At 38.6% G+C, this 27964-nt stretch overlaps 1 protein-coding gene across 1 annotated transcript in view; it reads right to left on the minus strand.

Moving 5' to 3' along the window:
* LOC128732568 (probable serine/threonine-protein kinase cdc7) overlaps positions 1-27964 on the minus strand; it is a 90489-nt gene that overhangs the window by 20190 nt on the left and 42335 nt on the right. The window lies entirely within an intron of this gene.

Here is a 27964-nt window from a genome sequence, read left to right on the forward strand (position 1 = left end):
TTTTGTCGGTCAGGAAATATTCCTCACCTCCAGCTTCACCTCCAGCACCAACCTTCGATTGTGCACAAAGAATTAAACTACAGCCAACAGAGCACTTCCTCTCGTTTCGCCTCGATCGGGCCGCTTTTCCCATGGCCGATCGGGTTAAGCTTCTGATCCGGAAAGAGGGTAGAGATGCCGAGAAGATGACCGGTACCGTTGCACGGCGCAGCCAAGCTGGCCCACATTCTCAGCCAAAATAATAACTTCGCCATTTAGTGCGCTTCCATGCTTCATGATCAACTCACCCAGTTTCCCCAAAAATCATGCCTTACGTCCCGAGAAAATCCGGCTACAAATCCAATTTCTGGTAGACACAAAAATTCGGACAAGAAGCTGCTGAAATACAAAAAAGAATCGAACTTGAAAACAACAAAAACTGCACACTTATGTTCACAAGAAATGATTACCCTCTTTCACGGAATAAACGCCGACCGTACGTGTACCAATATTATTTTTTGTTTACTCTTGCATTCTTTCTTGTTTCCCGAGGGTGTTTATTTTCTGACAGCATCTTGCGTTATCACAGGCAGGTATCGCAGACTTTATAGCCCCTCTTATTCCCGTCTCTTGTACCCAGACAAAATGAAGCGCATCTCATTTGTGCACTGCCCTTCGCTTACCATTTTTATGATCGTTTCACGTGTACATGTAGCCCTTCTGGAATGTAACTCTCCCATGAAGATGGATGCTGTTCGTATGCACGGAAAGCTGGTTTTCTCGAAGTCTGGTATCAACCAGCCGAATAGCAGACGTTGATGGCTTTCCTTGCCAGCTATCGAAGAGGCACACACCGCGAGGTCTTGCACTCAAGTAGGTCGTCTGGTTTTGTGTTCTTGGTGAAAATAACGGATTCTTCTCTGCATTGGATTGGCACATGCTACCAGGCTGAGAGACTCGATGGCAGAGGTTAGCCAGTGAGAATCTATGTCGCAGAAGCACCGGTAAGTGGGTCATCGCTTTCGAAGATAGGGTTCGTCGTTTCGCTTATTACACTCCTGCTCTAGGCTGCGCTGGGTTGATCAAATATCGTGCGTGCTGTACGAGTATGAAGGTACGGGTTTTGGACAAATTCCTAACTTAATGCCAGTGTGAAAGCATGTACGATACTTTTCAATACTTCTTTCTAATTCTAAAACATTCTAGTTCGATAGAAACTTAAGAATTATTCATTAGGCCATTGCATATATTTTAAAAAGTTTTTGTCCTCCCCGGTGTTGGGCTACTAAAAGGGGGGGTCGAAAAAAACAGAGAATTTTTTAATCGAGCAAAAAAATATGGATTTTAGGCATTTTTACTTACAGTTTAAACGCGAAAAGCAAATCTATTCCTGCTTTTAATATATACAGGGTGCTCCACCTTTTATGTCGGTATGTAAACGCTGTACAGTGAGATTTCGAATTTGGCATGGTTCGATTTTGGCATGCCTCGATTTTGGCATCATAAATGGCTTCCGTTTTTGGCAACATAAAATATTTTACTTCCAAAAATATGCTTAAATATCAGTCAGTTTCCGCATACATACTTTAAATGACGAAAAAATGTTGCCTTAAGTGTGTTCATGAAAAAAAGTTTTCGGTTTCGAACAATAATATATTTATTGCCGTAGGACTACGTCTTACCGCAGGTCACCAAAAACTTACTTTCACCGCACGGATAGCTCTTGGCGGATTTTGTGAACATAAAAAGGTTGCAATCGTTGATAATACCATTTTGTCAATTTCTAACGTACTTACATTCAATTTTTTCAAATCAAAAAAGGGTCTCGATTTTGGCACGGTTTCGATTTTGGCAACATAGGTGATACGCGTTTGGAAACGCCATTTCAGTACAATTTTCGCCATGTATCGCTTCACACCGAAAGAATGCGCTGAAATAGTGACACTTTACATCGAAAATAGTCGTTCTATTGTGTTAACTCAACGTGCATATCGGAAAAAATATCGCGGCAATTTCAACCTCTCTGGCGGTGTTAATAAGCAAAATTGCCGCATTTGGGGAACGGAGAATCCTCACGAGATTCACGAAATGCCCTTGCATGACCGGAAAACAACTGTGTGGGCCGGGATTTGTGCCAAAACCATCATAGGTCCATATTTTTTCAAAGAAAATGAAACTGTCGATGGAAATCGATACTGGTGGATGTTGGCTCATTATGTCTGCCCACGAATGCGCGAAAAAGGTCTAGAAGGTTACTGGTTTCAACAGGACGGCGCACCATGCCACACTGCGAATTCAACAATTCAATTTCTGCAACGAAAATTTCCGGGACGTCTGGTGTCAAAAAGAGGCGATATTGACTGGCCACCCAGATCACCTGAACCCAGGTCACCTGATTTAACACCCTGGACTTCTTTTTTTGGGGTTATCTGAAAAGCAAGGTTTACACCAACCAGCCACAAACTATTGACGAGCTCAAGGTAAATATTCGAACGGAAATCGACGCTATAACACCCGAGATGCTCAAAAAGGTAATGGAAAACGCGGAAAAAAGGAGTCAATTTGTAATTTTTAATAAAGGTGGTCACTTAATTGGTATTGTTTTCAAAAACTAAACCAAGAAAATTATAAGGAACCAAACTAAATAAAAATGCATTACTAATAGAAATCGGTTGTTTTTTCTTAAAGTTATTCAATGTTTTCATACCGACATAAAAGGTGAAGCACCCTGTATATAATAATTTTCCATGCAGAAATCTCCAAAAAAAAAAACAAAAACGAATGAAATTTTTTTTTGGCTGATTTTCGGAAATTCCACTGTTTGAATTCCCATTTCTATTTCGTACTAGAAGTGTTAACTCAACTCGTACACTCATTTTTCGAGTTTTTCAGGCTATAGGGCTTACAGACAATTGATTTTATAAAAAAAAATTAACTCGTGTCCTACAAATTATTTTTTTGCCCCCCGATTTATCAAGCCAATTTCCAAGCGGGGGGGGGGGGGGGGCGGTTGACAAAAACTTTTAAAATGATTTGCAATAGCCTTATTCGTATTTGAATAATGTTAGCTGTGTCGACTCAGGAAATCAACTAGAACCTATTTTTCTTTTTTTTCTTATACCCAAAATATAGTTGGCCGTAGAAATAATGAAGCTATTAATATTATCTTATAATATGACTACGCAAAACTATTGTATCGAGCCAATGCAAAAAATTAAAATAAAAAACCTCACATAGTGTTGAATTTATAAATTAACCCTACGAATGGTTATAATGATTAATTTCCCTCATCTGTTGTAAAGATAAAACCGCTATAAAAAAATTTCAAGTATCCGACTTGAATATTAAGTAAAGAAGAAAAACATAAGGAAGGTTAAATCACACTGTTGTTTTGGATTCCCATTTATTCTGCAATTTAAATGAAATTTTCCACGAATGTTTTGTTGTTTGATTAAGCTGACAATTTGGGTAATTATGAAAGTTGGAGAAGCAGAACTAGCTCCATTTTAGGTTATTGTTTTGTTGCGTAGCCATTTGACGTAATATTTGCACCAAAGCATGATGATAAATCAAGTAAAGCACTAAGAAAAAATGATTCATTATTAATTCTATGAATTTCAAAAGCAACTCTTATAATGGATCATTGAAAAAGCTGGAAAATCTCACAGATGGCTCCAGCATAAACATTTTCTGTCAAACATACTCGTCTGTGAACGACTACCAAACTCCATTTCAATCTGATTGGTCTAGCCGAAAAGGGCGATTCAGATTAACCCTCAGCAACCATCAATAACAACGGAACTGAAAGGAATTATGACGTGTAATTTGTAAAGTCACATGTAAAGACATGTGCCTTAAAGTTTACTCTAAATATGGCGCGTGGCGTTTTAGTGTCCATCTAGCGGTAAGCATGAGCAAAAGTAACCTAAAATGATCCATTGAAATGAAAACTCTGTTTATGATTGATAAGAAAAAAGCAGCGAATACATTTCTGACAACAGAACTTTTAACTTGTGCCCAAAATCCGCTTTTGAACTGGCCCTTTAGATCTCAAAAGCAGTTTCTACGCTTAAAATAAATTTTTATTTCACCTCCATATTCGAATACCCGTTCTTTGGCCTTAACCATATCCATAAAGTTTTACACAACTTCAAAATCAACATATTTTTGCATATTTACCCATACTTTCTTCATTTCTTCAACTACCTTGACTACTTTAGGACGTTTTAGAAGATTCATATTATCCGGAGTTTCCTCGATGGTTCCGGTGTGTTTGGGGGGTTAAGATCTTTCTGCACGAAACCGACATTATTACCTTTATACCACTCCAACACGTCCTTTGCGTAATGGCATAAAGCCAAATTCGGCCAAAAAAACGTCGGACTGTTTTGAGACTTCAGAAGAGGAAGAAGTCGCTTTTGGAGACACTCTTTTCAATATACCTGTCCATTCATGGAATTTGCGGTCACGAAAGGTGTACCCCGCTGTCCACATGAACAAATTGCTTGCCAAATCAAGAATTTCTTGGCAAACTTCGACATCTTCTGTTTTCGGAGGTTCTCTGGAGCATCAAACGTATCTTTTGCATTCCGGTTCTCCGGAATCTGGTTGAAGTTCGCATTCACGTAGGCTCATAACCCAGCAGTGTGGTTTCGTCAGCTTTTGATCGTTTGAGCTTTTGATTTTGTAATCCAGCTCGAGTTTTGGCCTTCTGTACGAACCTTTTGCTCAGATTTAGTTTTTTTTGTCACACCTCGAACGGAGGAGTTTGGTTTCCCTGCGAAAGCCCCAACTACGCAGGTCTGATCCTTTACAGTATATGGACGACCTTTTCTCCGCATCTTAATTTACGAGCAACAATCAGACGTTCTTCGAATCATTTTATGACACGAGAAACCGTAAAATTCGCGATTCCCAACTTTTATCCATGGCATAATGTAATAAATTGTTATTTTCGATGCACTTGTGCAGAATTTCGACTCCATTTTTCAGATCTTTGTGCACCTGATGAAAAGATTCACACAGTGTAAACAATGTATTTTGAACTTAGTAATATTTGAAAGCTCATTGAAAGTTCATTCATCTGGCGGTATTTTGATAGCGTGAACGGACACAATTCCGATCGGCTTCTAATAAGCTGATCGCTCAAGCAAAGTAGTCGATTTTTAGAAAATTTCATCAAAATCCTAGTCAGCAATAAACCTTCTAATTGTAGTGTGCTCATTTACTTATCCAAATTTACAAATCCAATTTTAGTTTTAGGTCCAATTCCCAGTTCAATTTGAAGTAAAGCTGCTAATTTAAGAGGAAATAAGGAGTCATTAACTTTTCGTCGGAAAGCCCAATTTCGGAAGCAGATTTTGGGCCCAAAACACGGGTCTGTTTTTAGAGATACTATTCACCTATCTGAACACAGAGAATATATTTTCATGAACAGAATTTTCGTTTCAAACACAAAAAAAATATTTTTGAAATTTACAAAATCAATGACGATTCATTTCTCCTTAAATTGGTTCCAGCTTAAGTCCAATTTCAAGCTCAATTTTAAGTCCGTTTTCAAGTCCAATTTCTTATTTAATTTGAAGTCGAATTATATGAATAACTTCGAGTTTATATTTAAGTTCAATTTAAAGTCCCCCTTTACTTCAAATTGATCCAAAATTATGTGCCATTTCATATCAAATTACATGCCAAAGTAAAATCTAATTCCATGTCCAATTTCAAACAAAATTTCAAGTTGAATTTTAAGTCTAATTTCAATTCTAATTCAATTTCAATTTCAAGTTTATTTTCAAGTTTTATTTTGCACCTAATTTCAACTACAATTTCATGTTTAATTACAGGTTCAACTTGGCTGGTAAATGGCTTGGTAATGCGTACCATCGGTACCTTGTGCACTGGGCATAAAATAGACCCCACAGTGGTTCATAGCCTCTTACCTAGCAACTCCTACCCCAACCTCCTCGTGGTACCAGCCGGGATACGAGCAACCTCGGGTGGAGATCGGGTAACCAACCCCGGTGGAAACCAAGGTCGTATGCTGACAGGGGGGGAGGGCTCCTTCGAGCTACGTTGGCCCTCCGGCGATACTGTGGGGTTGGTTGCGGGCTTTGCAAGCCTGAACCACTAAAAAAAACCAAAGCAATGGACTCCGTAAGTAATAATAATAACTCTAATCGGAACAATCGGCAAAGACCCAGGCGACGAAAACGGACTAACGATTGGAAATTAGGAACATGGAACTGTCGGTCTCTAAATTTCCTCGGAAGTACCCACGTGCTTTCTAAAGAAGTGAAGAGCCGCAAGTTCGACATCGTAGCGCTGCAGGAGGTATGCTGGAAAGGAACGATGGTACGTACGTATAGAGATGGTCATACCATCTACCAGAGCTGCGGCAATACACACGAGCTGGGCACAGCTTTTATAGTGATGGGCGAGATGCAGAAGCGGGTGATCGGGTGGTGGTCGATCAACCCCCGAATGTGCAGATTAAGAATCAAGGGCCGATTCTTCAATATAAGCATAATTAACGTGCACAGCCCTCACCTCGGAAGTACCGATGATGACAAAGACGAATTCTACGCGCAGTTGGAGCGTGAATACGACCGCTGCCCAAGACATGATGTCAAAATTATCATCGGGGACTGTAATGCTCAGGTTGGTCAGGAGGAGGAATTCAAACCGGTGATTGGACGGTTCAGCGCTCACCCGCAAACGAACGAAAACGGCCTAAGACTTGTCGACTTCGCCGCCTCCAAGAACATGGCCATACGTAGTACCTTCTTCCAGCATAACCTCTACCATCGGTACACCTGGAGATCACCCAACCAAACAGAATCACAAATCGACCACGTTCTGATAGATGGTCGGCACTTTTCAGACATTATCGACGTCAGAACCTATCCGGGCGCTAACATTGATTCGGACCACTACCTAGTGATGGTAAGGATACGTCAAAAACTATCGATTGTGAACAACATACGATACCGCCGCCCGCCACGGTATAATCTAGCGCGACTGAAGCAACCAGAGGTCGCCGAAAACTACGCGTTATCTCTCGAAACCGCGCTGCCGGAAGAGGGAGAGCTGGATGAAGCCCCTCTTGAAGACTGTTGGAATGCCGTGAAAACAGCCATTTACAGCGTAGCGGAGAACGTCCTAGGCAGTGTGGCACCGAATCGACGTAACGAATGGTTTGACGAGGAATGCCAGCAGATATTGGATGAGAAGAACGCAGCGCGGGTACAAATGCTGCGTAGAGCCACCCGTCAGAATGTGGAGCGATACAAACAGAAGCGGAGGCAGCAAACCCGACTCTTCAATGAAAAGAAGCGCCACCAAGAGGAGAAGGAGTGCGAAGAACTCGAACAGCTGTACCGCTTTCACGACACACGGAAGTTCTATCAGAAACTCAACGGATCTCGCAAAGGCTTCGTGCCGCGGGCCGAAATGTGCAGAGATAAAGATGGAGGTATCTTGACTGATGACCGTGCGGTGATCGAAAGGTGGAAGCAGCACTACGATGAACACCTGAATGGCGTGCAGGCGGAAGACCATGATAGCGGAGGAAGTGACCACATTGGTGCAGCAAGCGACGAAGATGTGCCACCCCCATCGATAAGGGAAGTTAAAGAAGCCATCCAGCGGCTGAAGAACAACAAAGCAGCGGGAAAGGATGGCATTGGAGCGGAACTTATTAAAATGGGCCCGGACAAGTTGGCCGGCTGTCTGCATCAATTGATTGTCAAGATTTGGGATACGGAACGACTACCGGAGGAGTGGAAAGACGGGGTTATCTGCCCTATCTACAAGAAAGGTGATAAGCTGGATTGTGAGAACTACCGAGCCATCACTATCCTGAATGCCGCCTACAAAGTGCTGTCCCAAGTCCTCTTTCATCGACTATCGCCAATAGCCAATAGATTTGTGGGAAGTTACCAGGCCGGCTTCATGGAGGGTCGGTCTACAACAGACCAAATCTTCACCCTGCGGCAGATCCTCCAGAAGTGCCGCGAATTCCGAGTCCCCACGCACCACCTGTTCATCGATTTCAAAGCCGCATATGATAGCGTAAACCGACAAGAGCTATGGAAAATTTTGGACGAAAACGGCTTTCCGGGTAAGCTTACTAGACTTATCATGGCTACGATGGATGGGATCCAGTGCTGTGTGAGAATCTCGGGTGGATTGTCGGACCCATTCGAATCTCGCAGGGGACTTCGACAAGGAGATGGTCTTTCCTGCCTGCTATTCAACATTGCGCTTGAAGGTGTTATAAGGCGAGCGGCGATCGAAATGCGGGGCACGATTTTCAACAAATCCAGTCAATTTATCTGCTTTGCTGACGACGTGGATGCTGTCGGCAGAACATTTGAGGCGGTGGAAGATCAGTACACCAGACTGAAACGCGAAGCAGAGAAGATTGGATTGCAGATAAATACGTCTAAAACGAAGTATATGCTGGCGGGCGGGACCGAGCGCGACAGGGCTCGCTTGGGCAGTACCGTGGTAATCGACGGGGATGAGTTCGAGGTAGTCGACGAGTTCGTATACCTTGGCTCGCTGGCAACAGAGGACAACAATACCAGCCGTGAGATTAAAAGACGTATTATCAGCGGAAGTCGGGCCTACTACGGACTCCACAAACACTTGCGGTCGAACAATCTGAGCCCCCGTACAAAGTGCACACTGTACAAAACGCTAATTAGACCGGTTGTCCTCTACGGGCACGAAACGTGGACATTGCTAGAAGAGGACCTACGAGCACTCGGAGTTTTCGAACGGCGGGTGCTAAGAACCATCTTTGGCGGAGTGCAAGAGAACGGTGTATGGAGGCGAAGAATGAACCACGAGCTCGCGCGTCTCTACGGCGAACCAAGTATTCAGAAAGTGGTTAAAGCTGGACGGATACGTTGGGCAGGACATGTTGCTAGAATGCCGGACAACTATCCTGCAAAAATGGTTTTCGCATCAAATCCGGTAGGAACAAGACGAAGAGGGGCACAGCGAGCGAGGTGGCAAGACCAGGTGGAGCGAGATCTGGCGAGCACCGGGTGCCCGCGGAACTGGAGATCAGTTGCCATGGACCGAAACAGATGGAGAAATTATACTGCGCAGGCCTTGTCATAAGACGTTAGGCCAATTAAGTAAGTAAGTACAGGTTCAACTTCAGTTCCCAATTCAAGTCGACTTCGCGATCAGTATTAAGTCCCATTAATTTCAATTTCATTCAAGTTAAATTTTAAAATAAGTTTTGTGTCTAATTTCAAGTAAAATTTAAAGTTCAATTTTAAGTTGAGTTTAATTTCAATTTTGAGCTTATTTAAAGTCCTATTGGGCTTGAACAATTTTCAGGTATCTGAGTTCAATTCGAGTTCAAAGACCAAATTCAAGTCAAACTTTGGAATTAAATTCAAGTTGAATTTCCAATTTAGTTTGAAGTCAGGCTTCAAGTCTAAATTGGCCCGAATTTAAGTCCAAATTCAATTCCAATTTCAAGTCCGAGTCCAAGTTTGAATTTAAATGTAAATGTTAAGTCGATTTTTATGTAATTAAAAGCTACAACGCTTAAAAGTCGATTTTTACATCTAATTTCAAATCCATCAAATCCACGTATCTCGTCTTTTCTATGAAATATAATGTCAAAAATCCTCATAGTGGAACCCGCAAGACCGCAATTTCATTGGCGCAGTCTAATTGGCCGGTATTTTTACGACAAGTAAATTATTTGCTTAAAAATAGATCCGCTAACCTACGATAAGTTATTCTGAATGGTCGGTGCCCCATCTTCTGTTTATGGCTGGGCACGTTAGTGAATACAAGAAAATTAGTAGGTACAATACCTATTATTTACAAAATTAAGACCACCCAAATCATCTATTACTCTAAAAAAAATTGGTGTTTGGTAATGCAAAATATCTTTTTTGAACACTGTGAGGCTATGTTTCGTAGTGAAATCGTACCGATATACTGGAGTAGTACAAACCTAATGAGGTCAATTATGTGCCGAAGGATCCCCTGAGCGCACCGGAACTGCGGCCAACTGAGAAGTACACTCAAGATGCTTTGTACATGAAGGATTCTTTAAAATAAATTTGCATAAAAACATCGCAAACTTTAAAATTACGTGTAAAATGAAAAGCCTAGAGCACATCCGTGTAAATTCCAAAATTCGCGTAAAAAATGCGTAAAGGTGACTTAAATATGCTTGAGATGAAGGAAGTACTTCGGAAACATCTTCAACAAATCGAATCGTAGGAATACAGTCAAATTTCGTTAATTGCACTAAGCTTATCGTCGATTTTGAGAAAAACTTTCGTTAGTCGGGCTGATCTGATTGAGCCAAAAGATGAAATGGACACCACATGAACTGTTAATGAAAACAGCTCAGCTTAATTAATTAATCATTCTTTGCCACATTAAACTGATCTGCAGGAGTTGTTCATCACATTGTACAATGTGGCAATGTATCGATTATTGGGATTACAATGATATCCAACCCGTCATTTCGATTAATAGGTCAAATTCTCAGTTGAAATCTAATTTTCGGTAGTATTCCAATAGCTCGATGTGATACAGTGGACCCCCGTTCGTTTGAACGATTCCTCATGCAAACTAATGGGGTTACTTTTTAATTTGAACAACTGGCCACCCTAAATATGCTGAAACTCGTATGAACTGGCCGCCCTGTTATTGTTTTGATAGTTTGATTTAGTTGGCAGTTGCAAGCAGTGAAATGTTTTTAATTCTCCGATCGGATTTCTATCATAATCGTTGTGAAAACGGAATGTGAGACAGATTAAACACACTTGGTCAGTACAGACAAATCGTGTTTATTTGCATTGTATGCATAAGCAAATGATGTCATGTTGAAAATGACATTTGAACCATTTTTCACGTCGTGCAAACCAACGGGGTTCCAATTAAAAAGTGTTCAGATTAAAAACGGTCAAACGAATGGGGGTCCACGGTATTTGTAAGTAGTTTTTGGTCAAATGTATACCAGAAAGAAAAAAAAAGAGAATTTTTTAGAAGAGCATAAATATTTCCGCATTTTATGCGTGTTCACCTTAAGCATAATCGTATAAACCAAATCTATTCTTGTTCTTCATATATGTATATGTTATTGTTCTATGCCAAAACCTTCCTAAAGAGTGACAAAATAGAAAAAAAAATTACCACTTACAAGAACCCATATAATAATTCGTAATGGCCTTGTTAAAATAACGTAAAAAGTCAGCTACATTCTTGCCGAGTCATGGGAAAGCGTTCTTTTTGCGGTTCTGGTGCATAGGAAACCGCTTTAACGGTTATTTAGAATTGATATTGAAAGGAAGGTGTGATTTAATAGACAACTTTAGCAGCTTTACTAACGTTTGGAAACACCATTTGTAAAATTTTGAGCTTGTGAGTGTAGAACTAATTTTTGGGAAGAGGGGGAGGGCATTAGATCATTAAAATTTGGCAAACTATATGTTGCTTAGTGTTAGCAATTTATAACACATTAAATGTTATACTTACATATGCTATTTGGTACATTTTTCTGTCCGATACCTATCCTATACGTATTTCAAATCCATAAAAAACTAGTTTTCAATTCCTTTCAAAGGTATGACTAGTTTGATGATTTACTGGGTCTAAATCATGTCGAACCGATTTTTGACTGATTGAATGACTGAGGATTGGGGATTACTGACTGGGACTGCAAATTCCTAGTTCATCTTTACCAAAAATATTTCATCGCAAATAAATACAAAACACCATACGTCTCCATTACATTTTTACAACTTAGGCCATTGCAAATTATTTTTAAAGTTTTTGTCACCTCCAAAAAAATAATTTGTAGGATTTGAGAAAAAATCTTTCAATCTTCAAACCAGTACTGGAATTGAATGTTCTTCCTTTTTCTTTCACTCTCAAAGCACATTAAATAAATTCAACGTTTCCATAGAAAAAAATATTTGGGCGGCTAAAGAAAATGGATGCATTGACACAGGTTTGCAAATTTAGTACATTATATCGAATTAAATTGAATATAACCACTGAACTGTCTAAATTTAGATTGGATTTCAAGTTCATTTCAGTTCGTATTGTATCGTAACTAGATATTTAATAAATTATTTAATAACAGCTGAACTATGACCATACGCAGTAGTGACTAACGGAAGTAAATTTATTCCGAGACCGAAAAAGTGATTCGGCTTCATGAAACATACAATAGACTGATGCAGTCAGTTAATTAAATAAGTTTAGAAATAAATGTAAAAATATTCAGTTGAAGTTTAAAACATCTCCTTCATCGAGTATGACGGGTACTACTGCAGCCTATTTCGTACAGCTAGCTTCCATTTCTACTCCAATAATTCTTGTTAAACTAGTTTAGCCATTCCGATTACATCCGCCAGCTACTAACACATAGGAAAACGCTCGCAAACGAAGAACGAGGAAAGCGGCCAAAAGAAGATCTCGATATCTAGGTGAATTAACTCTGAAGCCGTTACATTTCCTACCCGACGGCTCGAACCCGCCTTCTCTTCCCTTTGGGACGTTCTGGCTTATTTATATACACACATTCAGCTCTCCATCCGCTTCGATGTTGCGTGCGACGGTCGGTTGTGGCAGCATTCGATCACCATTGCCTGTGTGATCATCTTAGGTTACTCGAGAAACAGTTGAAGCCGGCATTCGGTACCGATTGTAAGGTTGGCTGGCCGCGACTGAACGAAATCCGTTACAAGAAGACGAAGGCCTCGCAGCATGTACGCACCACCAGGGCAGGAGGCTCAGGAAACGATGCCTCCAGTACGCTAGACGAAGGAAAAAGCAATAGAATGGAAGATTGCTTCTATCTTCGGCCTCCACGGCCATAACATTTCTTTATATGGCGGTGGGCAGGGTCTGAGAATCGAATGAGCGATCTTCGGACTTTTTACTTTGCTCGTTTTTCTCCTTCTCGTATCAAATTCACATGCTTTACTCCATATCTATCTCTTTCGCTTATTCCAGAAAAAAAGACCTGTCTGACACACTCCGGATGATGGTTGCTTTATAGGCTGGAAATTGGGTCAGTGGTTCTTACTGTTTCTTGGAGCTTTTTTGTGTCTTTATTTTATGGGTCTTTCTTTTCTGTTGTTCTTTGTTTGCTCATTTTCTCGCGCTGTTGTGCAAGTATGTGTCTAGGCTTTTAACAAAGACTCAGTGAGATTGTGGAAGTAGGCTATTCTTGGGTCGAAACTGAATGCTTTATCGAGTTGTACAGGGGCTTCAATCAATTTGATTTGCTTTCTCTCGTGGTCCGGGATGTTGCGTACGGAATTGATATTTGTTGTAGTTTGAAACGGAAACACTCTCTGAATTGTTTCAAACATTAATGACATTACGTTGGCATTGTTAGTTAGATATATATTTACCCAATATGCAATAAAGTAATGCAAAATTCTGGCGAATTACTATATTAATTGCCTTTCAGTTGGCCTTGAGGTACGAGGCTGGACTAATAAGTCAGTCGTCGCATGTTCGAATTTCGACTGTGAGAAGTTCTAAAAGGGGAATGTAGCACCATGTTTTGCTTCGAGTATTGATATGTAGGAAATAGCAGGTTTTGTAGTAACTAGAATCGCATGCACAGACTCAATTTTTAGAAACACATTGTATATCAGCATATGTTTATGCAGTCAGTATACGTTTACGGATCAAACACTTTGATTACATAAATATATTTACAATAACATTTTGCGCTAGTGGAGCATTTCCTGATGAAATGCGTAACTTGTCTCCCTCTGATTTGAATAAAACTTTATACATCAATGATGAAAATCATTCTTTTTTCACAGGTCAGTTGAGCATTGCGATTCAAAACTAATTTTCATAAAAGGCGTATGTGTTTTCAAATATGAAATTTCTAACAAAAAACAATGGCAGCTGTTTATCTTTGGTTTCTTCTGATACAGTAATGACCCGATTTTGTCACCCCCATGATTAATTTAGGGGTGACAAAAACGGGACAGTGACAAAATCGGGTATTTTTTCAATTTTAATTTTTTTGTAGATAACTTAGAACGAACTACATATATTTCATTCTGATCACTTTTAGGACATTTCGCACTTCTTTCTACCTCTCTGTGGACATTTGTCACCTGTTCACAGCACAGCCCCACAGGTATGAAAACACGCGTTTTTTAATCGCCCAGAAATGATTGATTATACTGGTTAACTATGTTCTAAGAAATTTCACAGAATAAAAAGCTCTTTCTTATGGTATGAACGATTCTTTGATTAACCCCCCTAAAAGTAAGATAGAAAATTTATTTTTCAAGTAGTATGAGATAGAGCAAAACAATGTTCTACAAAATTGTTGAGAGGATTATTATAAAGAACTTTGCCAAAGAAAGTGACCTTCTAGCTATTACAGTTGTGGAGATATGAAACAACTTTTGTGGAAACTCCACGATAATCAACACAGTTCTTTTCACAGTGTTTTAACACATTTGACATGTTTGAAAATGATTTTCAAACTAAGCTTTTGATAAATCAAAAGCGTGACAAAATCGGGGGTGACAAAATCGGGGAGTGACAAAATCGGGTTACCACTGTATTTTCAATACAATGGATTTCAATTGATTGTCTTCTTTAAAACCAGTGCAATGAATAGCTTTTGGTAGATTTCACCTGGAAATGCTCAAATACTGATACATAAGTTGATTATCAAAACCTGAAAGTCAACTTCATTAAACCAATGTTTCCTAGATCTGTCAACTAGTTTAGTAATAGTCTGAAGATACTTTCACTTCAAACAAACGTTAATCAAGATGTGTCAGTTTGTTATTATTGATTAATTAAATTAAATTCAATTTGATTTAATTTAATTGATCAAATTAAATCTTTATTGGCAACATCTGTAGTTGTTACATTACATCAATATGTGATAATAATTTACGTTCTGAAATTCTTCGTATCTTATGTGTCGTTGCCATACCACACAACAGCTCAACCAAGCCCACGATATATTAATTACAAACATCATTATCATATCACACCACCAATTCATCGTCAGCTGATTCCATCAACAAAGCTTTATTCTAGACGAGCGAACATCTACTACGTCATTGAACACACCCCCGAGAAGAAAAGCTGCACCGGTCAGCTCAACAGCCAACACCGAAACATGCTAACGTGACGTCACGTGTGGCTTAAACATACGCTCGCAAGCGGCAAGCCTACTGGCCTACTGAGCGAGAACACCGTTTGACGCTAGTGGGAAAGCTTTACGAGTCTACACTTCTACAGACGTAGGGTATATTACATAGAATAACCAGCATTGAAGATCAAGCACCGCAAGCTGAACATCGACGAGATCGCATTCAAAGTCAAGGTGAGAAGAAAGCTATCGCTATTAGAACATCATTCTCCCTCGTATGCTCGTTGCTCTCTCCAAAGCCAATTCGTTCTCTCGGTCGCTTTCATAGCGCGAAGCTTCTGAGTGGTAAAGAAATACGAACTTGCTGGAGGTCGCCTCTACCTAGCATATATCAGGCATGATCGGTGAGTAGGTAAGAATAAGCAGAACAAAACAGATTGGCGAAACTAGGTTAAACGTAAAACTAACGGTTATTCTTCGAGACCCGATTCCGCGCGCTCTCATCTAGACAGTCCATTACGGCGGGATGGGACGCAGAATACGAAGCATTGCTTTTTCCTATCGTACCTATACGCAATATGCGTTGACATGTAAATTTTTTTAAGAAGTACATAATCAATTTTTTTAGTTTTGAACTAAGACTTAGAGTAAAAAGGGGTTGTTTTTTAAAAAAATGTCCGTGAACGCTGCAGGTACAAGTCATGGTCACCTTTGATCGTTATTTCTAATCAAGTCCTAGAAAAATTTGAATTGTAACTTGGATCATATGACAACCGCAGAGTTTTCATTTCGAAATTTATACATACATGAAAAAATATTTTTAAACTTGCAGTGTTTTGATGGTCATAAACTTAGGAGGTTTACAAATATTCCAGACTCTTGAGGAAAAACCACCTTTTAGAGTAAAATATTAGCTTTCCTACGAGGAAAAGCAAAGACATTTAGAGAATCGAATATGCCGAATGAATATAAGTTATTAAACTGATTCATCTTCACTTCTTTTGCCACGCTGCAATCGCACAATGCCTACCTTTTCTTTGCTCTTGCAAATGGCAAACTAATCAGTAAGAGTGAAAGTTTCGAATTAAATTAATAGCTTTTTGCCACGAGTATGTTTTTCCACTTTTAACCTCGTTTTTCAAATCCGGCGCATCTGTTTTTTTTGTTTTGATTGGTGGAGATTATCTGAACACATTTTTGGATACCTTGGTTCAGATTTTGCAAACCTGTAAAATATTAAAGGCACTTCATATCGATCATGAGGAAAATTTGGAAAGAGAGTAATAGGGGTATAAACACAGAGGAACCCATTCCCTTTCTCCTTGTGGTGCAAAAGGAGCAACAAGATACTTACACATAAGGTTGGGTGTAAAATTGCAAGATGATACATGTGGTCGAATGAAGATTAAATTATTTATTTTTGTAGCAAGGATTTTAGTCTGGATCTGAGAAAACGTTCGTCTTGTTTTTTCTCTGTGTGGACTTATCACTTTGATCTAGAGTATATTGCTGCTTCGTCGTAATTACCTGTTCCCGTCCTATCCAACACAAATTATTAAAAATATCAGTGATTTTTATGACACACAAGGCAAAATGAGTTATTCCCTAATATTTTAGTTTCTTGACTATCATGCGCGATCATTTAAAGTGAGCTGAGATTTATTTAAATGCCATTTTTCATTAAAAAATTGCTGGCAGCCCAATTTGCTGTTTTTTTTTTGTGCGACGAAGACGAAAATGTCGACTAATCGTTTCAATTTCCGTCATTCATAAAATGAAAATAACTCACGCAATGCATTGCCGTTATTCTGCAGCCGGGAAAACTTGCATGACCTGCAAAAATTTTGCAGAATAACATTTTTCATGCCGTCCTACACAAATACATGCGCGCTAGCTTCGTAAACATTATTGTGATTTTTAGTTCGAACGATGAAAAATTTTGATGGACGGATTTTAAAACGGTACGACGAATTTAAGATATAAAGTCAGCTGCGTAATTTGAATAAAATGCTTTAGTAATCGCTTTTTAGTGAATTCAAAGGGCACGGATCGGAAGGTAAGTGTGTTTGAGTCAAATCAGCACAAGAACTTTTGGAGTATTCATTAAATCCATTCAAGAAATGATGAAAATTAGAGTGGCTTTCCTCACTACGATGGGAATTAGAAATAAACCCTATTGTGATGTTTTCTGAATCCTGCACTGTATTTTTAAAATGGTTACCGTTGAGTAGTCAATATGAATATTATTATTTTTGTTTAAACGTGCTTGTGTGTATAGTTTTTAACCTTTCTTCAAAGGTTGCTCTACTATACCGAAATTCTTTAGTCCCGTTATAGGGCAGGGAACCTATTTTAAGCAGTCTTATGACCCGATTTTGTCACCCCCATGATGAATTTAGGGGTGACAAAATCGGGTATTTTTTCAATTTTTATTTTTTTGCAGAAAACTTAGAACGAACTACATATATATTTCATTCTGATCACTTTTAGGACATTTCGCACTTCCTTCTACCTCTCTGTGGACATTTGTCACCTTTCCACAGCACATGTTCCAAACGTATGAAAACACGCGTTTTTTAATTGCGCCGAAATGGTTGATTATACTGGTTAACTATGTTCAGAGAAATTTCACAGCGTAAAAAGCTCTTTCTTATGGTATGAACAATTCTTTGATTAACCCCCTTAAAAGTAAGATAGAAAATATTTTTCAAGCAGTAAGAGATAGAGCAAAACAATATTCTACACAATTTTTGATACGATTTTTATAGAGAACTTTGCCAAAGAAAGTAACCTTCTAGCTATTATAGTTGTGGAGATAAGAAACAACTTTTGTGGAAACTCCACGATACTCAACTTGTTGAACACAGTTTTTTTCACAGTTTTTTAACACATTTGACATGTTTGAAAATGATTTTCAAACTAAGCTTTTCATAAATCAAAAGCGTGACAAAATCGGGTAAAAAACGTGACAAAATCGGATCAAAAACGTGACAAAATCGGGTTACCGCTGTATCACTGATTGTTTTACCTTATTATAAGCGATGTCTAAGTGAGGGATATCAGCAGACCAACGTTCTGGTTAACTTTAATTCTTCAAGATGTCACCACTGGGAGTCACTATGCTTCTCATATTTTACATTAAAAATTGAGACGCTGGAACTAATTTTAATCAGCACGAACACATTTTGATCACCAAGATACTTTCTTAAGCAGTCCTGAGTTTTATTGACTTGTTCCAAATTGTAAGCTTCTGAGTAAGCGCTCACATTTCTTCTACAATATAGTATGTTAAAATTGAGTGCTTGACTTTTAGAAATGCTGTAATCAATGCTCAAAGTAGCAAATGCAAAAAAAAATCATTTTTGTTGAAAACAGTTCTTAATTTGTTATCTTTCTTGTCGAAAACACCGTAAATTGTGTTTTTATGAATTACATCTATGGTTTAGTGATTCAAGATGCTGTTCTTATCAAAAGAATTTAAATATACAAACAAAATACTGCATTTGAAGCTTATTTATGTTCAACTGATTAAAATAGGGTACCCCTGATTAATCCATTCTTTGCCACCCTCAAATTAGGGCTATTAGGGCAACTTGCAACCCCTAGAAGCAGAGAGCTATGGTTTCTTTAGAAAAGTTGTAGGTAATTTTATTGTAAAAATATTTGTCGACCATCATCGACAAATCGAGATCTGTTAAAATCAATTTTATTGGCATTTATTTAAAACTATAGGATTCAGAGAACAATAATGTTCTACTGACATTTGCTTATCGTAAAAATACAAAAGTTTACAGAAGACCACGAGGCTGCATCTTCTATTTAGACCGAGTTATTGATAGATTCAGTATAAGAATTGGCAACCTTTGTACTCGTATAGACTGAAAAATTGCAAAATTTGGAAACTGAAATATAAATAAGTACTACTGAGCAACATTGCTGAATATAATAACTGTCTAGCTCTTATTGATTGCGAAACAAAACGATTTGTTTAAAAAGAGCATTAAATAATCATTTCTGTTCAATACCTTTGGACTTTCAAATGGTCGGTGTTGAATCAGACCGGACTAAGTCGCAAAATTTAAAAAAAGATGAGTAAATAACATCAAACAATCAAGAATTTTCCAAGCTACATTTTACTTTAATCAAACTACATAAATGTTGCAAACAGCCAGAGTTATGAGGTGATTTCGAACGATCGATACGTATAAACCATACAGAGCAGTAAACTTTGAACTCCGTACTCCGTACGTACTCCGAGATAAAATCTAAGTGTGTAGGATCATCATGAATGATTATAAATGATTCTGTAAAGAACTAGACTCTTCTGACATTAACGGTCGAAACTTGAACATAACATAATTACTACAAGACAGACATCGTATCGTATCGTATCATCGACAGAGAGACAAACATCGTATATCTGGAAGTCAGTCAAAAACCCGCTTTTGGGTGGGCACGGTACCTGTTAAAAACTCGGAATTGTTTAATGAAAATACTGTTGTTAAATTTAAACCTATAGACGGTGTACGCCCGTGCTAGTTTACACTTGCAGTAAATTTTGGACTGCATTTTCTCAAGATGAACTGAATTTTTTATTTACACGGTGCTGAGTTCCATCTTTTGACCGTTTAATTACTACTAGCTCACGCTAACTGGCTAGAAACGATACAGTTCGTTGCACCTGACCTGGTTTGCGGGGCATTTTTACGGATCCAAGTCCGGTGTGCAATGGCGATATGTGAGCGGAGCTTTCACAAGGCTCATGATAAGCGTATAGTTTATGAAATATTCGGCTCGGCGCACTTCTGGACGTGATGTAAAGCTGGAAGTGGAAAGAAACTGAAGAGTGAAGAATATATTCAAAAAAATGTAATGTAGTTGACTAGTAAAGGGCGGTCAATAATTCGCATAACCACTTTTCATTACGCTTTTTTCATTAGTCTGAAGAGCAAATGCTTGCTAAAATACATTTTTAAACTCTGCTTGCAGGAAGTTTTCCTACAGACTTTAGTTGCTAATACAATCACAACATTCGTTCTTCACAAAAAAAACACATTTACTCCCTCATAAGAAAGCATTGAATTTATTCCAGCGGAATTCGAAGATACGGATGTTTACATCTCTTTATATCTAAAAAACTACCGAAGTAACCAATAAGCATTACCATAAGCTGTTAACAGCAGTTAACTGCATAGCTGTCGTAAATGCGCATCCAAAATTCTATTGCAATTGTTCTTGTTGATAATCAGCTGCAAATAAGCATTTTCAACGAAGAGGGTTAGCAGTAAAGTAGCTAAGGTACACCGGGGCAAGTGGGACCTAAAAATGCATAGTTTGGGTTTATTCCACTGTCTTTTTTATACCTATGATTATTTCAAAATTCTTTCAGCACAGAAACTCTTCAGTGGTATCACTTCGAAGGATTAATTACGAAAAAGGCCTATGAATTTACATGAAATGAATCTGGAGAAGAATTTTCAAAATTATGGCGATAGGTCCCACTTACCCCATTTACCGGGGCAACTGGGACCTATTTTCAAATTTGATTAAAAAGCATAAAATAATAGTAAATTGTGTAAGTTAATATACAGCAATGTTAAAGCATTGCAAGAAGCAATCAAAAACAATCAAAACAAAGGGTTCATTCAAAAATAGCGTAACAAAATCAGATCACAACGGGCGACTTTATAATGTATATAAACCACAGATCGTGAGCAATTACACTGTAAAGCATTATTGTAATGAAATGTAGTAGAATATGTCGTTGTATCCAATTCTTGCGAGACGTAATTTATGATGAACCATTGTTTAAAAGCTCGAAAATACGATTATGATCTGTTTGTTCTATCATGCCCAATTCGGTAGAGCTACTTATAAGAGATAGTTACGTTACAATAACCACAACACTTTATTGTTTCAATTCCAGTTGCAGATTCGCTTAATTATATCAAATTTGACTTTCCAAATTCAATTAACATCGTTTAGGTGTAACCAAAATGTGACCAAACTGTTTGTTCCCTCACAAACTGTGCATATGGACTTCTTTTTTGGGGCCCCTTGGTTTAGTGCTTTTTGGCTTTATTTTAAAGCTTTACTGGTATAAATATTATGTAATTGAACTGAAAATGTTCGATAGTTTATCTAAAAAATGTATTAAGACAGGAAGTTTTGTGCTGAAACACTTTATTTTTAATAGGTCTCACTTGTCCCGGGTGCTTTCAAGTGCCGACCTTACCTTATTTTTTAATGCCGTTTGTCAAATTAAACAACTAGTTTTCGGGTGTAATTTGTTAATACACTCATTATGTTTACCTACTGTCAGAAAAACATGTACTTTTACGTAAAGCCTGTGGTCAAAATATCATTTATAGAAAGGTGCGTCAAACTTACAACGCAAATTGAAAATTACGCTCAAATTGAAAGTGCAATTTTGATGTTTGGTATGCCTGTTATAAATAATCTATAATTTTAATACATGCGTTTGAGTTGTATCTTTCATTTCTAGAAAGGTTCGGTTGGAGAAAATGAGGTTGAAGAGAGTTATGAGCTCCGTTCCCACTTACCCCGTATTCCCACTTGCCCCGGGGTACCTTATATATTTTTCCCAAGCAATTTTTAAGTATCATTTATTGTCACTTAAATGCTTACCGCTACCGGTTTGTATTTGAATTGCTTAAAGCTTATTGGTTGGGAAGGATAAAAAGCTCCATATTTCACCAAAACTGCTAGAAAAAGGCGGTTGTCGTGAACATACACAACACTATTAAAATCCTTATAATAATATTTTTCTTTTGACATCAAAAAATTAAAACTGACCAAGCGACACAAAAAAAAATGATTGTACATGAATTACGGAACGGAAATAGCCTGCAAAATGACTCTCCGTCTTTTTCACTCTTATTGTTTTGCATTGGACAGATTTTTGTACAGATGACCAAATTTTTCCAACAAAAAACACAGAATTATATGTGGCATCCCTGCTTTAATTATATCTATACCTATAAAAATGGACTCGGAAATTACCGAATCGATCGGCAATAAAATTTGTATGCAAAGTTTTTTGGAATCGGGAAGATTTTTATGATAGTTCGAGACCCCTCCCCCTCTGGAGGGTGGTGGCGGGCTCTCAAATACAAATTTCCGCATAACTCGAGAACTAATCAAACAAATGGAACCAAATTTGGCATGTGGGGACTTTTAGAGGAAGGATTTTTTCTTATAGTAGTTCAAGACCCCTCCCCCTCTGATCGGCGGGGATCTCTTACAAATGAAACACACAAATTTTTGCATTACTTTATAGTCGAAGTCGCACATTAGAACTCATTCTGAAAAAATAGTTGTAAGCCCTGTCTTGCAACGCCTAGTCTTCGATATTTTGCATCTTTAACATTAATGCTAGAATAAGTAACTGTAAGTACCTAATACAGTAGACTCTCAGAAAAGTTAACTCTCTGAAAAGTTAATTGTTCAGAAAAGTTAAGCGTATATCAGCTCTCATGCAACGCTCTAAAAAGTTAATTTTTGCCTTAACTTTTCTGAGAGTTTGAATTTATTGGTTGTCCAAGCGTTTATTCACACACGTGAATAATCTTTATTTCTCATTTTTCGGCTTATTGTCTCCTTTCCACAGTTTCATACAGAGTCGCATCATAACTGGGATTAAATTAAACTCTTCTATCGGACAGTTGCAACAATAGTTCAATACGGGCATATATTTACATCAGGATTTTTGGAAATATACTGGAAAAGCGCAAACTCAATTGAATTTTAAATGCAAAAGAAGGAACAGCAAGGAACTAAAAATTAGCGCGAACGCTTATTTTTAATCAAAACGTAGACTACGAAAAAACAGAAGTAAACTAGTGTAACCGACTGTTTTAAACTTAGTGAAAGGTATTATTTTATAAAAAACTGGAACTAAGTATTATTTCATAAAGATATTGCTACATATTTCTTTCCATTACAACTTGCAGGTGCATAAAAATATGTATCCTATGTCCCGGAATGCATTTTTAGCTTTTGTATTCGTCATTTTCAATGACTTTTAGGACTACTCAGAAAAGTTAATAGTTCGGAGAAGTTAATCGACCGATTCCCCAATCGATTAACTTTTCCGAGAGTCTACTGTACTAATAAATTTTTCATGATTAAAAAAATCTAATAAAGCAAGAGAAAACTAAGTACACTGAACCATCTTGAACCGGTTTGTATACAACAGTTTCACCAAGCTAAAGATAAGAAGCAATTCTATTAAATCTTCATTTGTGACCTCTCTGGTGAGCTCTGCCATGAAACGATGACCCACAATTTCATCCAACCGAAAGTACCGCTCTGATCGGTTCGATGTTACGCAGGCTAGTCTTGGTATTCCACGCACCTGTACACGCGCACAAAAAAATGTGTCTGATTACTAAATAGTCCGTAAGACACCCTCTTCACGCACCAATGCCCGGCAGTAGGTCAGACTAATGATCATTCTCTGATGGTTTAAATGGTTCTATGAACACTGTGGCAGCTACGCATAAAGGAAGCATAACGGATTCTGCTGAGAATATTAACACAATTTCTCTGTACTTTGAGCTTTCTTCTCTTTCCCTTGTGTTGGAGTTGATTTCCTGTGACCCAGACCAATGCTGGCCAGTATTAAACATTGCTCTGAGAATGAAGACAGAATTGGTCGTTGGTAAGCGGGGAAGATGATAAAGATAAATACATAGAGCATACTCGAATGTTGGAAGCACAACTCTAGCCAATAGGTGGGTGTAACAAAAAAAACCTGCTATTTTAGCTCTGTTTCCCAGAATAATATAGTTCCGATCATCGTCTTCCAAACCTGTGGGTCGAATTTTGGAGCTAGAGACCTCTGTACGAGTGTTTGTCGAGATGAGATCGTGGGATTGGAGTGATTTCGGTGAAACCGTTAAAAGAGAGAAGTAAACCCGGAGACGGAAGCGAAATTTCGAAACAAGAGCTTATAATTTTTCCCCAAATGAGGTGCTTTTTTGTACTATGGTAGGAAAATAATAGCAGTAAATTTGGCTGCTGAATGGGCTTCACCAGACGGAGTTTTCAGTTTTCGTTTATTGTACTGCACGGACTTTTAAGTGGCAAGTGGATCAGATATCGATCACCGACTGAATACTTTTTGGTTTCTCTACTATCTGCTCTACGTTCCTGATTGAGTTTTATTTAGCCGAAATGACTAATGAGTTTCTTGGCTTTAGCAAATCCGTACACTGCGAAGATTGCAACCAGTTGGAAAGCGCTGATTGTTTTTTTATGCTCAGGCAACCTAGCATGGAAATTTTAATGGATAACATTTTAATCTGGTGAGCATACCGGCATGATCGCCCCCAAAAAATTAGCGGTTGACCCACATATTATCACGATAATTTAACCTGTTACCTGGTGTGTTTCGGGTGATATTTGCTCGCCACAAGTGTTGCTCAAAATTTACATCAAATGGTGAGTTTTTCAGACTAATGTATTTTTACTCATTACTGGAAGCTTCCATAGAATCGTAGCAACTGGTCCTGCAATTGTCCTGTACTATAAGAGGTGGCTGCGAAGTCTGTCGTATAAAAACAGAAGGTCAAGTTTCGATTACGGAATGCAGCACCTAGGTTTGGTTTGCTTTGCTTTGCTTACTGGAAGCTTCCACTGAAATTTTCCATTTTCAGTCAAAAGTTATAGTGTTGGATTTCGAATTTGGCATGGCTCGATTTTGGCATGGTTCGATTTTGGCATGCCTCGATTTTGGCAACAAAGTATTCGTTTTTGGCAACACACGATATTTTACTACCTTGGGGCGAACCAACCAACGGTTGAAAACCCCATCAAATAGTAAACAAAGAGATATTTTACTTCCAAAAATATGCTTAAATATCAATCAGTTTCTGCATACATACTTTAAATGACGAAAAAATTATGCCCTCAGTATGTTCATGAAAAAAAGTTATGTGGTTTCGAACAATAATATTTTTATTGCCGTATGACTACGTCTTACCGCAGGGTGTCAATAACTTATTTGCACCGGACGGATAGCTCTTGGCGAAGTTTTTAAACATAAAATGGTTGCAATCGTTGATTAATGATATTTAGTCATTTTCTAAAGCATTTACATTACATTTTTTCATATCAAAAAAGGGTCTCGATTTTGGCACGGTTTCGATTTTGGCTACATAGGCGACACGCATTTGTTGCCAAATTCGAAATCCTACTGTAAAACCTAAACTTCCGATCTAATCGGATGTCTTCAATAATAATCCGAATTGCCGGACCAATTCATTTAACTCATGCAGGCAGATTCTGTACAACCCGAATTTTCAACTCAAATGTTAAATCCTTACTGTTGTATGTCTGCGAAACGTGGCGCGTCTTAGCAAATACAACGTAAAAAGTGCAGGTATTTATTATTCGGTTCCTGATAACTGGATATCTAATGAGCAACTCTATCGTCGATTTCATCAGCGGCCGTTAGCAATAGAAATTCGTGAACGTAGGTGGAAGTGGATCGGACACACCTTGAGGAAAGGAGCGAACCAGATCCGCAGAAAAGAACGGAGGACAGCGCAAGGACAGCGTAGAAGAGGTAGACCCAGAGGCTCATGACGACGCAGCTTACCCAACATCCGAAGAGAACCTGTCCTGGCGACAAGGAAAAGTCATGGCGGCTAACCTTCGGCAGAGGAGATCTCTTATTTCATTCCTTTGTTCTGTCGGACCGTAGGACATGGACGCATAAGTAAAAGTAAGTCAGATTCTATACAGCCACTTAATCCATTTTGTTCGCCACAAAATGTCAGTTTGCCTTAAACTGTTTCTCGCTTCCAACAGTTTCTTGCCCCAATATTTCTCGATTGGGGAGCTGTGAGGATACTTGTCTTTGGACACTACGTGCATATTGTTGGCGGTCAAGGCTTTTTCAATAATAGCTGGATGCCAACGCCGGCAAAACAACACGGAAACAACAGTCGTTTTCCAGACACTTGTTCAATTAAATTTCCAGGTTCTAATTACAGGTACAGATAGCTTCTCGAAGCAGGTATTTCCTGACGAAGATTCCATATGCTTGAAAATGTCTGCCATCTTTTCCCTTCCGGATGCCGTATACAACTCCTGCCATGGAAGCTATTTGAAGTTTTCTTTGACGTAGATTTCGTCGTCCATCAACACGCAATCGATCCTCGTAAGCATCATCATGTACAGCTCTGGGATTGTGCTTTGGTCAACTTGTTCTGTCACTACCTTCTTATAAGTTGAAAATCCGGATTGTTTTTAAGCTCGCTGCATTATTGTAGACGACACTCCTAGCTGGTTTGTGACACTCCGGAAGAAGAGGTTGCGGTTCCACCTGAAAGCTTTAATTACTCTTTTCGGTTTTTGGTTCCCCCACGATTCAGGCTTTCTGACTGTCACCAACATTCCCCGAATACTAGTGACGCTTGATTAGGGCCATTTTTATCGATTTCGCTAGAACAAATAACTGAAATTGTGATACAATAGTTCTCTACAATATAACCTAAGCCTACACCCAATTAAATCGGGCCTCATTTCAACGGTTATTACTTGTTGTAGTGCATTGAAGACATTCATGAAGCGAGAGGTTGGTTCGTTCCGTGAATAGTTTCTGGTTAGTTTCTTGACTGTGCTATCGTTCCGTGTTAATCGGCTGACAAGGGGTTGGCTTACGGTTTGTCCTGAAAGACGGTTCGGTTCGTGCCTCACGTGGACTGTATCGAGATCCACCAAAGAACACAAGTCGTGGTAGGGCGGTAGCTGGTCTCCGTTCCATCCGAGGCTCCTTAGAGCAAATCTAACAAATCTCTTTTCAATTTCTTCCATTCGTTAAATGTACGTTATGTACTGCAAACGCTAAATAATACTGGCGAAGTCTAGATCTGATGAGACCTTAGTAGATCGCTAGTATCGTATAAGAATCGTCTACGTCACGACCAAATCTTCTGACTAGTAAAAATAGTGTCAAGTTAATTAATGTTTATTTTGAATCTGCATTTTTCACAGTATTTCATGTTCTAAATCGACATGTTCTAAATCGAGCTGCAATTTAAGACAGTCATTCTAGACATAATGGGCGATAGCTTCTGGCAGTTTGTTCATCAGAAGCACTAACAGCAGTGATCCTGAGTGACTACCTTGCGGTACTCCGGAGTGCACAGTAAATGAACAAGATTTGTTGCCACAAATTTTCATATATTGTACTCTGTGTTCTAGATATGTTTTTAACCAGTTGTACAACGAGCCACAAATACCAAAATCTTCCACCGCCTTCTAGTTGCTATTAATATTAACAGCATCAAATGCTTTGCTTATATCTTTATATATACAATCCACCTGAATATCCTTTGAGATGTAATCTGCAGCCATCGAGGTGAACTCGCAAAGTTTTGTGACATTCTTCAAGAATCCGTGCTGCGCTGGGGAGATATGGCCAACCACATCGTTGTAAAGGTGACTGATACCAGCTAACGACTCGAATAGTTTCGGAATAGCTGATTGTGATTACGAACAAAATGCGAAATTAACAGGCTGTATATCGGAATTTTCAATAACAGTCTCATTTCACCAGAGAACAATCAGCATCGTGATCATTGCTTTACAAGTTGTCTCATAATTTGCCTCCCTTTGTCATTCAGTAAATGTCATCTATTGCTGGCACTAAATCTTCGCGCTTTCTTTCACGTAGGGCGAAATTCTCATTTGCACCCATCAGCTGAATTGCGTTTTTAGTGACTACACAGTGGCTGGCTGGTGCGAGTTTTTCTTCTTAAATTAAAAAAATAATTTCTCTTCCGAGAGATGCGGCTTCATTAACGCCATATCATTGTG

The sequence above is a fragment of the Sabethes cyaneus genome, chromosome 1 (genome assembly GCF_943734655.1).
Source record: "Sabethes cyaneus chromosome 1, idSabCyanKW18_F2, whole genome shotgun sequence".
Classification (NCBI taxonomy): domain Eukaryota; kingdom Metazoa; phylum Arthropoda; class Insecta; order Diptera; family Culicidae; genus Sabethes; species Sabethes cyaneus.